Source organism: Pimephales promelas, chromosome 14 (assembly GCF_988280905.1).
Source record: "Pimephales promelas chromosome 14, fPimPro1.hap1.1, whole genome shotgun sequence".
NCBI lineage: Eukaryota > Metazoa > Chordata > Actinopteri > Cypriniformes > Leuciscidae > Pimephales > Pimephales promelas.
This window is the reverse complement of record NC_142782.1, coordinates 7,981,065-7,996,071: the sequence shown is the minus strand read 5'-3', so window position 1 is coordinate 7,996,071 and position 15,007 is coordinate 7,981,065. Positions and strand designations below refer to the sequence as shown.

General features: G+C 39.0%; 2 long non-coding RNA genes across 2 annotated transcripts; both read right to left on the bottom strand.

Moving 5' to 3' along the window:
* Positions 1-448: 448 nt before the first annotated feature.
* LOC148973649 (uncharacterized) lies at positions 449-2,646 on the bottom strand. The gene is made up of 2 exons (XR_016146458.1): positions 1,783-2,646; positions 449-905 (listed from the first exon to the last, which is right to left on the bottom strand). It is a non-coding gene; the product is annotated as an uncharacterized LOC148973649 (long non-coding RNA).
* Positions 2,647-3,506: 860 nt separating this feature from the next.
* LOC148973648 (uncharacterized) lies at positions 3,507-6,884 on the bottom strand. Its single transcript, XR_016146457.1, has 3 exons — positions 6,404-6,884; positions 5,716-5,829; positions 3,507-3,663 (listed from the first exon to the last, which is right to left on the bottom strand). It is a non-coding gene; the product is annotated as an uncharacterized LOC148973648 (long non-coding RNA).
* Positions 6,885-15,007: the final 8,123 nt, after the last annotated feature.

Below are 15,007 nucleotides of genomic sequence, written 5' to 3'. Positions count from 1 at the left end.
ATATTTCAAATTTGAGGAAGATATAATGAACAATGGGGTTCCTGCAAACTTTTTTCCAAGACTATGTCAGTTCCCTTTCTCCCTCCCCCTGCCTGAGGCACATCCCCAGAAATAACATGCCCAAACTAAAATATTTGCAGTTGCTCAACTATTTGCACTACATGCACAATTTAGACATGTTTAAAAAGAAGACACTTTAGAGTGTATTACCCAACTGTTAAAGTTGAAAAAACTTACACAGACAAAAAGTTATAGAATTTAAAGTGTCTTGAAGGTAATTTATACTGCATGTAATATTTTACAATTTCATGTAAAAATAAATGAAAACAAACCTGTAGGAATCCAGTTAGGTAATTGATTGAAAGACATAAGTCTCATCAGTTTATATTTCAAATTTGAGGAAGATATTATGAAAAATGAGATTCCTACAATATTTTTTCCAAGACTATGTCCAGGTACCAAGAAACCTCCTTGGATACATCAAAAAGCAACCTAATGACCAAATGTTATGCAGGGCACTGCAAGCTATTTCAGTCAATTCATAAAATAATGCAATTATAAAATAATACACACAACCATTAGACTTTATGCAAGTGATTTATTTGCACAACAGAACAAAAAAATATATATATGTAAAATACATAAGTAAAATATTATGAAATATAAAAAATAAATAACTGAGGTTCTTTGCAATAGAAAATACAAGTGATATAAATACTGTACTTTGTTGGCTTGGCCTTCATATATTGCTTTAGTCCATTCCTAGCTTTTGATGCCACCATCCTCTTGACAATTGCAATGTTCTGAAAAGGATGGAAAAAGTGAAGAATAGTGAAGAAACTGAGAGCTTGCATCTCTGGCTGGTGCTTGGATGCCATTCATCATCTGAAGATTCAACTTGATGGCTGTTGCATGGGAAAGAATGGAAAGATAATTAGCACTGCATGTCAAGTAAATAATTCTGTTTAGTTTCTATATAGCTGGCCATTCATTCAACAATCAAACTGATGGGCAGTCGTTTACACAGCATTCGTACTAAAGCTCATCCATTCAATCAACAATCAATGGCCAGTGATATAGACAGCATTCATATGGATGACCAGACAAAGAACCAACAATCACACTGATGGCCGGCCATCAGACAGGAATGTGGCATTTTGAAAGCATACAACTCTTTCCTATATAGCACATACTTTCTGCAATTCTTCCCACCAATTTCTGCAAAAAAAAAAAACAAAAAAAAAAAAACAATATATATATATATATATATATATATATATATATATATATATATATATATATATATACATACAACATATACATTTACAGTACAACATACATCATATTTACAGTACAAATATTTGCATTTGTACTATAAATATTATGTATATTGACTGTAAAAATATACAGTATGTGTGCTAGGAAAAAATGTATATTGCACAGGTGTCCAGCCCCTCCATCCTTCAGATAGCACACCACATGTGCCAGAAAAAAACGGCAAACAACTGCATAACCGTACAACGCATATAAATACATATATACAAATAAATAAATGCATATAAAGTAGCATAATCTATTCAGACACAACTTTACACAATGCATTTTCCGTATGAAACAACTGGAAACCAAACACACACTCTCTCTCTCTCTCTCTCTCTCTCTCTCTCTCTCTCTCTCTCTCTCTCTCTCTCTCTCTCTCTCTCTCTCTCTCTCACCCACCCACACACACACAGACATACGTAATGTGTGCATGTTACATAAGTTATGTATAAAGCAACTCACCGAAAATTGGATAATCTTTTCCGCCCTCAAGCATAATTATCACCGTCGTCACGATCTTCTCATCACTCATCTTCTCATCAATGTCGACATAATCCATCTTCGAGTGATCTCGAATAACTACTTCAGCAGAAAAATACTTCTTTTGACAAATCATTTTATGACAGTCTGCATGTCTGCACGAACAGATGTTTGTTGACTAGCTACCTCTTAGCTTGTTATCTTAGCTCTTAGCTATAGCACTGCAGGCTGTCAAAACATGACGGCGGTGGGTGTGGCTCTGCAGAGCCTGAGTTTAGCTCCTCTACCGGACGGAGAGCAAATAAAAACATATGTTCGTGTGAGAAATTCAAACTTCCCGGGCATCGTTGGAATCGTGCACTGGTTGGCTACATGTTTTACCAGTCATATCATGTCGTTTCTTTTATTAGCTTTCGTTGTAAAGACAGAATGATATGATGTGCATATCATGACGTCAAAAAAACGGACTGCAGTGTTTGCATATTTTGAACTAGATATCGCTTATCTTTGTATTTGTGTGTGTGTGCGCGGTCGTAATTTGTTCATTACACTCTAAGCAACACACCCATATAAGGGTCTGCTACCGGGAGTCTGTTTTCTATGGACTATTTTATTGCATAACAAAACCGCATGATATTCACCCTGAAGAAACGCGATGTAAACAAAGGAATAACCATGGATATTACAACATTATTTTTTCTTTGGACAAAAAATGCTCTATGGGATGTTATTCAGTGGACCCTCAGCTTTCCATTCAATCTGGAATTTTTAACAGTGGATGCGTGTCTGGCTCGTTATTACAAAATAATGGTGAGTACTCCGTTTTTGTTTACGTGCGTTTTTATGTGTACTGCCCTTACAAAAAAATACTGCAGTTTTTTTAGAAGTAATACTGCATGTAGAAAATGCAGTTTTTTGGACACGAAAAAACTGCATTATTGCAGTATACAGTAGTTTGAGTACAACTGCAGTAGAACTGCAACATAACTGCGGTAGTATTACAATAATACTGCAATATAACTGCGGTAGTATTACAATAATACTGCAATATAACTGTGGTAATACTGCAATATAACTGCAGTAGTATACCAATAATATTGCAATATAACTGCAGTAGTACTCCAATAATATTGCAATATAACTGCAGTAATACTGCAATATAACTGCAGAAGTACTCCACTAATATTGCAATATAACTGCAGTAGTACTCCAATAATATTGCAATATAACTGCGGTAATACTGCAATATAACTGCAGTAGTACTACAATAATACTGCAATATAACTGCAGTAGTACTGCAATAATACTGCAATATAACTGCAGTAGTACTACAATAATATTGCAATATAACTGCAGTAGTACTGCAATATAACTGCAGTAGTACTACAATAATACTGCAATATAACTGCGGTAGATCTGCAATATAAGTGCAGTAGTACTACAATATAACTGCGGTATTACTGCAATAATACTGCAATATAGCTGCGGTAGCACTGCAATACATAATTCGACTAAAGTACAATACTACTGAAATGCAATACAAATAAAATGCTGTACAATACCATTGGAATACAACCAGAATATCCCAAATAAGTTCACACATCTGCAATAATGAATTAAGGTACACAACAGTGAATGTCTCAAACTGCAATGCAACAAATAACGTGATTTTTCTTTTTATTTTATTTCAAATAACAGGCTGAGAGTTAGACAATGTATTTAAAGTGTTTATTTACAAATCATGCAAACATCTTCCCCCACATTATTCAGAGAAGTTGTGTTTTTTGAAGAGCTTATTCTTATTCCACTTCGTTCTTTTCACTGCCTTCATCTCAGATGTGGAAACACAATTTTGGAAGTAGTCTGTAATAAACAAACAAAAAGAATCAGAGACAATCTTTTCAGTTACTCTTCACCACAGGCATATACAGTATTATGCTTAAAATGAATCTGCAAGTTAATGCAGGAACACGCCACTGTTTTTTGAAATAGGAGTTATTCAATGGAATTAATATTGTGCCATAATTAAACAAACAAATCCAGCATTTGCAAACAAACTCAATCTGCTTTTTAAAGGAAAACTCGACTCATAAACAAAGCAAGCAATGCGCAAGTGAAAAGGTCAATTTGAGCGAAAATGCAGTGTGAGACACTTGGTAGGGACGCAAATTATTGGATTTTGGCCGATATTCGATATGCCGATATTTGCAAACTCATTTTGGCTGATACCGATATTTATACACATTTCCCCCCATATAATAATATATATATATAAAAAAATACACGCACGGCCCGTGTACTTTTTCGTTCATTCATTATTCTATTTCGGAATGAAAGATGACATTTAAAAAAGGGTGCAACTTGGTTTTTTGTTTAAAAGAAAAAATCAGAAATGGCTGTATTTTGTTTTCCAAATGTATTGTTGTCATCAAACAATAGTATTAGAAAATTGGACGACATTTCCGATCGTTTTTTAATCTGTAATATTTATTTGTACGTTTATTGTATTTCAAATGACTCGTAGCCGAAAAGTGATGGTCCGCCGAAGATTGATCGCCGGCCGCGGGAGCGCGCGCCGCGTGTTACAGGTGTATCGCCCATTCACTTTACGAATGCAGTTGCTTTTATGTGGATCAAGCAGACATAACGTGCAAATAAACATCACTCACCCAGTACAACCATTATTACAACCAACCTTCAGTGATTGAAGCCTCTACTTATTGATTGAAAGGTTATTTCTGCCCTGAAATGTGTTGCTTATATTAATGAGGTTAAATCTGACTGATTATTACTCACCCAGTACTTTTGACCTATTAAAATACCTGTAAAGGGCCAATACAACCATTATAATGCAGTATTTTACCTGCCAAAAAGTGATCACTTGATTTAAAAAAACAACACATTTCAGAGCTAGATGGACTCTAATTTGACAAACAAACAAATTGAATGGTCTGAAAGTTAACTGGAGATGTTTTATTATTTTGTATTGGTACATCCTTGCCACGAAGATGTTTTAAAAAGTGTTGGGGAGAATATTGAACATGGCAAAAGAGTGGTGAGTGGTGACATGTGTTAATGTGATCGCCCCCTCATCAGCGCTCCGCTGACGGAGGGTGGAAAATAGGCACAACACCGGCTCTGAGTCATTTGAAATTATGAAATTATGACTATTTTTGATCTAAAAAACATACTAACATAAGGGCAACCCAGGAAACATTATAAAATAATAATAAAAAAAAAATGTCAGGGGACCTTTAAAACTGCTCTAATGAGGACACTCGACAAAACTGACATTTTGGCACATATTGTGTGTGTGTTATGGTTTGTTCAAGCCTGAAAAAGAACTCGATACTGAAGCGCACCTTTTCCTCCACACAGCTGGACATTTAAGTTGCTGGCGCTCATGCTACGTTCACGGTCGTCACGTGCGCATAGTATATCCACCACATATTGGCAAGGCTCATCGGCAGAGATATTACTATCGGTCGATACCGATGATCATTAAGCTTTTATCGGCTGATACCGATGTCGTGCTGATGTCATCGTGCGTCCCTAACACTTGGCTTTATATAAGAGATCTCGGCTCAATTTTCTCACAAATGCAGTTGAGCAACTTCCTCTTCTAAAACAGTAGACAGCACTAAACTAGGTGATTAATTTAGTCTCCCAGGAGAAGCCCACTTGCCTTTGCATACAGCTGTGGAAAATGACCAGTGAACAGGTGTTTACTGTATCTTACTGTATCTATAATGAACCTTTTTGAGGTTTTCTTTAGCAAAATGTTATTCTATATCTAGACATATCCATATTAGATTTAATCTTATTGAATTACATCCTATTTATGTTAATTTATGGTTTATTGTTCAGCATTAATAATGAGTTTGAACACTCCAGATAAAAAGTTAAATTACTCACCCTCATGTCATTCCAACCCCGCAAGACACGGGGAACACAACTGAAGATATTTTTGATGAAATCTTTCTGTCACTCCATTGACAGTCTACACAATTTGCCCAATAACATGCATTTCTGGAAAAAAGCAGAGACACACAATTTTTAAAGTCTGTGAGTGCATATTTGTTTCACCCCAGCCATCGTCTTCTGTTTTTAGTTGTTACCAGTACATTTTCCTGGAAATAGCAATCACACAAAAAAAGTAAGTTAGCCTACTTAAAAAAAAAAAAAAAAAATCTTTTCTACACATAATGTCAAACTACTGAACATAATTTGCTTGTATTTTCCAGTAAGTTAGTGTCTGATATTTCTAATATTCCTGATATTAAATTTAAACAAGTAAAGTCACCGTGTATAGCACTTCATACAATACAGATAGTTTAAAAAAAAAAATGTGTTAAAAGTGATAGACAATATGCTGCAAAGGGCAAACATAAGTTACACAATCTGCTGTGACGCAGTTAACAATAACGTTAAACAGTGTAACGTTAAACCGGAGAATGGTAAAACTAACATTACAGAATAGAAGCGGCGTTTCCTCTTATTTTCCCACCGGGTTGAACAACATATACGTAAAGTCTTTTTTACACCAATCTAAAATATAAAAAAAAGAGAAATATGAGGACATTAGATGTTATAATTTACTCACCTCTAAGCTGAATGACTTGACAAGGCCTCGCGCAATGAACTTCTTTTCTTCCAGAAAACGCTTCTCTTCCATTCCACTTGTTAATGACCGTCACCACGAGTAATGCTGTCATGTCTTTGTGTTTTAATTGTGATAGTTCATAAATATGAACCTATATGAACGATAATTTCAGTGAGGAAATCAACCAAACCATATTTTATGGAGCAGACACTACGCGGAAAGACGCTGACTGACAGTAATGAGCATCAGCTGCTCTCGAGACTCGTTGTCAGGACAACGCCCGCGGCGCGTGCGCGCGAAGGAAGCTCGTCACATGGGCTATGTCTCGCACAAAACAGCAGAACTGCAGTACAGTTTAATATTGGTAGGCCAAGACTTCAGATGCAAAAAACAAAAACTTCATCTGTCTTTTTTTGCTCCTTTATTTAGGTTCAGTAATTTCACTTTTTAATGGCAAAACTGATATCATTGCCTGAGAGCCCAATAAAAACAAAAAGATAAAAAAAATTGATTAGTTTTCTCTATCAAAAAAAGTCTATCACTTTTTAAAGTGTATCACTGAACTGAAGTTATTGCAACTACTTCATTATACTGCAAATCTACAGTTGTACTGCAGTTTTACTTCACTATTCTGAAGTTGTACTTTTTGTACTGCTGTTTTACTGCAGTTGCACTTCAATGTACTCTAGTCACATTGTATCTATACTGCAGTTATACTTCGTTAATACTGCAAATCTACAGTTGTACTGCAGTCACATTGTATCTATACTGCAGTTATACTTCGTTAATACTGCAAATCTACAGTTGTACTGCAGTCACATTGTATCTATACTGCAGTTATACTTTGTTAATACTGCAAATCTACAGTTGTACTGCAGTCACATTATATCTATACTGCAGTTATACTTCGTTAATACGGCAAATCTACAGTTGTACTGCAGTCACATTGTATCTATACTGCAGTTATACTTTGTTAATACTGCAAATCTACAGTTGTACTGCAGTTTTACTTCACTATTCTAAAGTTGTACTTTTTGTACTGTGGTTTTACTGCAGTTGCACTTCAATATACTACAGTCACATTGTATCTATACTGCAGTTATACTTCGTTAATACTGCAATTCTACAGTTGTACTTCATTGTACTGCAGTTATACTGCTTTAAACTGCAGTTTTACTGCAGTTTTACTTCATTGTACTGCAATTATTTTTCGTAAGGGTGCTTACCTAAATGCAAGAAATACATTTGTTATAAGCTTTCCATCGAAAAACAGTGCACTGACATCGATGCCCGAGGCTTAGACCTTTAAAATTATATTTAGTTTGCCAAGATTAATGATCTTCTTTCATGTTAAATCCATTCATAAACATTAAACTAGTGGGGGGGGGGGGGGGGGGGGGAGGGCTTCAGAGCGCCGTCGGTTGCCCGAAGGTTAAAGAAAAAATATGTACTGAAAAACTAACTATTGTAACAGTTAACCAACAGAGGGCGACGTTTAGCAGTGTTGCTTTATGTTGCTAGTAAATTGATGTTGAGCAATAAAGCACTCTGGAGAATGACAGTCTGTGTGTAGAGTCCAGTCAATACATGATCAGCATTAGTTAATAAGCATTCACTTGGCATAAATGTGCATATTCATTGATTATGAATGAATGCGCGGGTGGTAATGCACTCACTCTGTGTGTTCTGGTTGAGGAAGAATAAAATGATTCACGGGACTCCCGCAAACTAGAAATATCTATGAATAAAACATAAAAACTATACAAATTCATCTGTTGCAGAAAAGCAACAAGAACTAAAACAAAATAGAAACATTTACAGGCCAGAGTTTCTATTTATAACATGTTTGCAGCATTGAGCGATGTAGCCAATCACAGACAAACGTGTTAATTTCTAGGAACACAATGGCCAATCAGAAGCATTTATGATAGACTCCCCTCACCGCTCCAAATTGACTTTTTGTGAATTATGTATCCTTAAATCCTCGAATTATAACAAAGTGTAGGTATTATGAAAGATCCATTGATAATAACAGAGATGTGTGAGATCGCAATGAACTGATGTCAGCTTTTTAGAAATTATTATAGGAGCGCACTTTGCGCGCAGTCATGACAAACCATGCATGACTGAAAGTTAGCCTGCTTGTTTTTATGTTATAGCAGTGTGGTTTGTGTGTTAATTCCTTAATAAAAAATAATTTATCAGGAGCATTTATGCCGATGTGTATGGTGGCGACACGTAGGCTGACTTGAAAGTATTTGGAGGTCAGAAAAAAGAAAAAAAGTCTTTTTGCAGGTGCGAGCGGGACAAAACATAAATGTTGCAGGTGGGAGAAAGTAACATAGAAAGTAGTTGAGAACGTCAGTCATAAAAATGACCCACATATTAAAAAATGGTTGCATTTAAATCGGGCTCGAGCTCATAATTACACTTAATGTGTCGGGCCGGGCTGGGCTCGGACACAACGTGCTTGGCTAAAGTTGGGCTTATACCCAAGATCTACCTCGGGTATGCTAACACTTACAGGCACGAATCAGTCGTTTGTCCTTGGGGAAATTGTGAAGCCTCTCCCCCATTTTTGATGTATTCAAACATCCCGCACAAACACACCATTTTTGCTAGCTAGGTCTCCAATATAACTGCTAGCCTACTTGCCGTTTAGACTAAAGGTAACTCTAGGCTTGGAGCAGGCACAGACAGTAAAAGCTTGGAGTTTATGATGTCACGTCCAGCCTAGTGAAGGTAGGGGGCGTGCTTAAAACCACTGTAAAACATGCCAACTTTTCATATTATAAGCAGCATTTTGGTATAAAAAAAACATAAAAACAATTGTGGGCGGTTTTTATCTTAATGTTTAGTAAGCACATTGCATTATCTTCGTGAAAAATTTAACCTGCAATTTACACTTTAACATGATTGCGTGTTATACCATTTAAGGTTTTGAATACTTTTTATGATCTTACATTTAAGAAAACCGATCCGTTTTTGTTTGTTTGTTTTTCCGCACACATGCTCCAAACTACATTTTACAGTTCGCACTTCGCACTAGGGATGGGACGGTATGAAAATTTCATATCACGATTATAGTGTCCAAAATAATCGTGATTATCAATATTATCACGGTTTTTGTTAAAAATTTATGAAAGTGCTCAAAAAGAACTGATGCTTACACTGAAAACATTTCATTTCATTTTATAATTGAAAATCAACAAACAACAAATAAAACAAGTCTCTCTATGCAGTTTTTTAAGCAAGATTCTATTCTATGGCATTTGCTTCTTTATAATGCCAGTCGTCAATAGCAACACATTATTACACAGCGCACATCCATAACATTCACAACGGACGCGCGCTCTTGTTTCATTCAAATACAACTTGCCGTCTTGCGTCTCCGGTTTTTGATTGTATTGCAAAAATGAAATCAGAGTTGATTTATTTTTTACATAGTTTGATAATATTGGTGTGATATATCTTGTCTGGACGATTGTTTTACAAAATGAATTCATAAACAGGTAAGATTTAAAACATTAGCTAATCTCGTTATCAATTCAATATGTCCCCGTAATTATGTGGTAAAAATAAAATCGGTTTAATACGTGATGTATCTATACTTTACTATCCCTTAAAATATCACTCTTAATAATAGTCTTGTTTGAAGTTGCTTGTTCGTCTTTGGCTCAAAGCCACTTGCTACGAACTTTTCTTCGTGGAAGCTTCACGTCTATTTCAAGTGAGTGACATGAAATGTTTCAACTCAAAACAACATTTCGTGCCCAATTGTTTCCCAGACGTAGTTTTGGTATTAAGGTCAAAGTTAACTTGCCTTGCGTTCGGGTGATGATCACACAAGACGACTCGGCAGATTTGAAGTGTTTCTATTGTAGTGACTTTTTGTTCGGCAGACAGGGTGACCATCCTCGATCAAGTTTCCCTCAGGACTTTTGTAAAACCCAAAATATGACCACACCTCAGATTTGGTCCTCTTAAAAGGCTGAAAAACCTCCTGAGCACGGTCACTGCCTTCCGCCATTCCTTCTCGAATAGTAATTAAAAAAAATATTGCGTGTTGCGCGCCTGCGTCAGACTGGCCGACAGGATTCAGTGAGTTATAAAAATCGCGATAATCAAACACGGTTTTAATGATAATTAAATTTTAAACGATAATACTAACCGTCAGTACATTTTATCACGGTTTATAGTGAAACCGGTTATCGTCCCATCCCTACTTCGCACACATCTATTTTTAGTTGAAAATGCGAGTGAAATGGTTGGACTGTCGAGTCCTGGAAGTTTAGTGATGTTTTGGAAAATTGGTCAGGACTTGGGTTCCCTTTCCATGTGGCAGCCACTCACAGCTGATCACAAATGGCAATGTGCATGGCTCATGATTCTCTCACCTGTTCCCTCTCTCCCTCATATTGCTACATATACCACATTGGTGGTATAATGTGACAACTCTTAGGTGACAAAGCCAAAATATTGTCAGATATGCAAAAGCGTTTGAACAGATGCTGGAACTTGGTTAAGCAAATTTAAAAATGTAAAGTATATGTGAATAAACATCCTGACTGAAGGTCACTTGCTCATTTGCTAACATTTTAACAGTACAACATTTGTTGTATGAGTGCAGCACAATTAAGACATATATTCTTATTTATGTTAAAATATTCTAACATTGTCCTAAAATCAGCATTAACAGAAATTCTTCTAAATTAGCATAATAAAACATTAGTCACTAATCTCCCGCTTAACATTAATCATACACAAAACAAAAAACAAAAAAACATGATATTACACTTAATTTTAACATTTACTCTCCCTTTCGAGTGCCATCGGCAAAGCATGTTGTAAAAACTTCTCACATAAAAACATAAATTCTCAAACTCTAGTTAGTTAAACTTTTTGGCACATTTTGAGTAAAAGGTACTTTCCATTATAGGTTAGTTATACTGTTTGGGTTTACAGTGGATGGTCATTGCAGAACCTTAATTGTATACTCGTTTTTAGGTTGATTTTATGTTTGTTTTGGACCATTGTATACATGCCTGAACCTGGCATTCCAAACCTCATGCCGTGCATTAAGACACTATAGACAGTTGTCCTCTTCCAATCAGATTCATAACATCTCCAGTTGATTGGAACTTCTTAATTATTGCCATGATGATATTTTAAGAATAGAGAGAAGTCTTAAGTGAATGGAAAGGGAAGGGTTAACTTAAACAATAGCCTATATGTTTAGCTAATTACCAGCCTCTCCTCTGAATGCAGAATTCGAGCAACAAATTATGTTTTATAAAAAAAGTTTGTGAGGGAATTTTGACGTTAAAATGCTCTATCTAACCAGCTCGAGAGGAGGCATACAATGCCGACTCCCTAGTTACCTTGACAGTTTTTGGCATTCCTCTGCCCCCCTGACTAAATTCCGAGCTTGGAGCCTCCCTTCGGACAACACGCCAAATTATTGTGTTCTTTTGCTCTATTCGATCATTTGTAAGTGAGAACTCGTGAAAACAACTGTCACAGGTAATCGGACATTATTTAGGCTATTTATTAAAGATTTGTTTTTGGTGTTTTTGCCTTTTATTTGGATGGGGTAGTGAGTAGACAAGAAGCGAAGTGGGAGAGAGAAAGGTTCACTAAAAGAGGAAAGAGGGTAAGGTTCACTAGTTGGAACTCGAACTCTGGTCACACGAGCTGCTCACAAGGCTAGAGCCGATGATAGCACATTATTTTAAACTTCACCGCAATATTTTATTATCCATTCAATGCATTTTGCCCAAATAAATGAACCTTTATTTGTCATCCCAGATTAAAATCTATAAATCAAGTTTTATACAATGTTGTACAGTGTCTTTGGGCGAATTGCCGACAACAGCCATTTTAGGATTGTTTATGATTTGATTTTAGTGAATTTGGAGTCCTCCGGACTACTCCTAACTTTTCATAGATTTTAGTGCTAAAATGCTTTGTGAATTACTCTTCGAGCAAAAAAAATTAGAGTCCTAAAATTAGGACTGATACCACATTATTTTTTTAAAGTTTCTTAAAAATCGGCAAGTTAGGACCCTTACTGTAATGATTGGGCAGAGGCAGTCGGATCCATCTGCAGCACTTTATTGAAACACGTAAGGAAACAAGGAATCACTGACATGAAACATCAAAGAAACACGTAGCAACATGCAGCATGGCAAAACAAGACTTCACAAGGAACAAAGAACTGAGCAGTCCAGACAAAGGGTAGGTGATGATTAACAGGTGGAAGTGATGATACTGAATGGAGAAACTAGGCAGGGATGTATCAAAATTATAGCAGAGGGGAATGGTGTTAATTGCAGTTCTAGAACTCAGGTGACAAGGAGCGGGTGAGACCGGAGAGAGGTGAAGGCGTGCTCAGTGACAGTCACGCTCCATGACACTTACGGAACAAAAATATATGGGAATATACCTCAAAATATAATGCGATATTTACATGTCAATATATGGGAAACGTCTCGGTTACGTATGTAACCCTCGTTCCCTGAGTAGGGAACGGAGACGTTACGTCAGAAGTGACGGAGATTGGGGGTTTCGCATAGAAAGCCAATCCTCTTCGAGTATTTAAACACGAGCCAATGGCATGCAATGCCTTGGGGCTGCGGAAATTTGCATAGCGTACTCCGCCCTACTCCGTGAGTATAAAAGGAGGAAGTGAACGCAACCGCAGTATGTCTTCGCTGAGGAGCCGAGACTGAACTCGGCATCTACCCAGCGATACAGCAGAAGTGGCAGGGAGACGTAACGTCTCCGTTCCCTACTCAGGGAACGAGGGTTACATACGTAACCGAGACGTTCCCTTTCGTAGTCACTTCGAGTTACGTCAGAAGTGACGGAGATTGGGGGTCTGTGCCATCACGCCAACTTCAGGCTGTCTTCCAGTGCCCTGCGAAAGTCTAAACCCCCGAGCCTTACCTGTTTTCCTTAGGGGATCCGACTTAGACACAGGATTACCAAGGTACACTGGGAAACATATCCCGAAGGGGACATGCTACCAGCTGCCTACCGAAGGGAGGACTTACGAATACACATATGGCCACATAGGAACACATATGGAATCACTGGAGCACCAACCGCAGGTGGCTACTAATTTCAGCTCCAGGGGTGGCAGATGGCTTGCCAAGGGAAGACACATGCTCAGAGAGGCTTACAGTGGATAATACACATGAGACGGTTACCAAGGGGGAACCGTACGCATGGAGGCACCTAGCCAGCATCCAGAGCCACAGCAGTGGTGCCCGCATCGTCGGTGCTGGAGGACTCAAGGCTTCAATGGAAGAACTGAGGAAATATCGCACTTATCCAGTCCGGGGAGTGGAGTGGCGAGCAAGCGAAGACACCTGAGCAGATCCAGAACTGGCCGAAACGAGTACGTGAGAGGATACCGGCTCAATTCGCAGATTATAGAATCTGGCGAAGGTGTTGGGTGTCGCCCAGCCTGCAGCTCTGCAGATGTCTGTTAGCGAGGCGCCGTGCGCTAAAGCCCAAGAGGAGGCCACACTCCGAGTGGAATGGGCCGTCACACCAAGGGGGCACGGAAGGCCTTGCTGCTGGTAAGACAAAGCAATGGCATCCACAATCCAGTGGGACAGCCGTTGCTTTGAGAGAGCCCTTCCCTTCTGGCTCCCTCCATGACAGACAAAGAGCTGGTCTGAGGTCCTGAAACACTGCGTTCTGTCGACATAGGTGTGGAGAGCACGTACCGGACAGAGCAGTGCCAAGGCTGGGTCTGCCTCCTCCGGGGGCAGCGCTTGCAGGTTCACCACCTGGTCCCGGAAGGGAGTGGTGGGAACCTTGGGCACATATCCAGGCCGGGGTCTCAGGATCACGTGAGAGTAAGCCGGCCCGAACTCTTCGTCAACGGAGAATGCGTGCAGGTCCCCCACCCTCTTGATGGAGGCCAATGCAACCAGGAGTGCTGTCTTCATGGACAGAAACTTTAACTCTACCGATTGCAAAGGCTCAACGGGATGCCTCTGCAGAGCACTTAAAACTACCGAGAGGTCCCAAGAGGGTACGAGGGGAGGACGAGGCGGATGCAGCTTCCTCGCTCCCCTCAGGAACCTGATGACCAGGTCGTGCTTCCCTAAGGACTTACCTTCCACTGCTTCATGAGAAGCGGCAATGGCCGCGACGTAAACCTTAAGGGTGGAGGGCGACAGCCTGCGCTCCAACCCTTCTTGCAGGAAGGAAAGCACGACACTGATCGAACATCTCCGGGGGTCTTCTCCGCGAGAAGAGCACCAATTGACGAAGAGGTTCCACTTCAACGCATAAAGGTGTCTCGTGGACGACGCTCTTGCGGAAGTGATGGTTGCCGCCACCACAGGTGGGCCAGTAGGGGGCTACCAGCAAGACCTGCTCCTCGTCCTCCTTGATCTTGCACAACACCCGTGCAAGGAGGCTCACTGGGGGAAACGCATACTTGCGTGGGCCCCGTGGCCAGCTGTGCGCCAGCGCATCCGAGCCGAGAGTGCCGCGGGTCAGAGAATAAAACTGGGCGCAGTGGGACGAGTCCCGAGAGGCGAACAGGTCTATCTGTGCCTCCCCGAACTCGTCCCAAATCAGCTG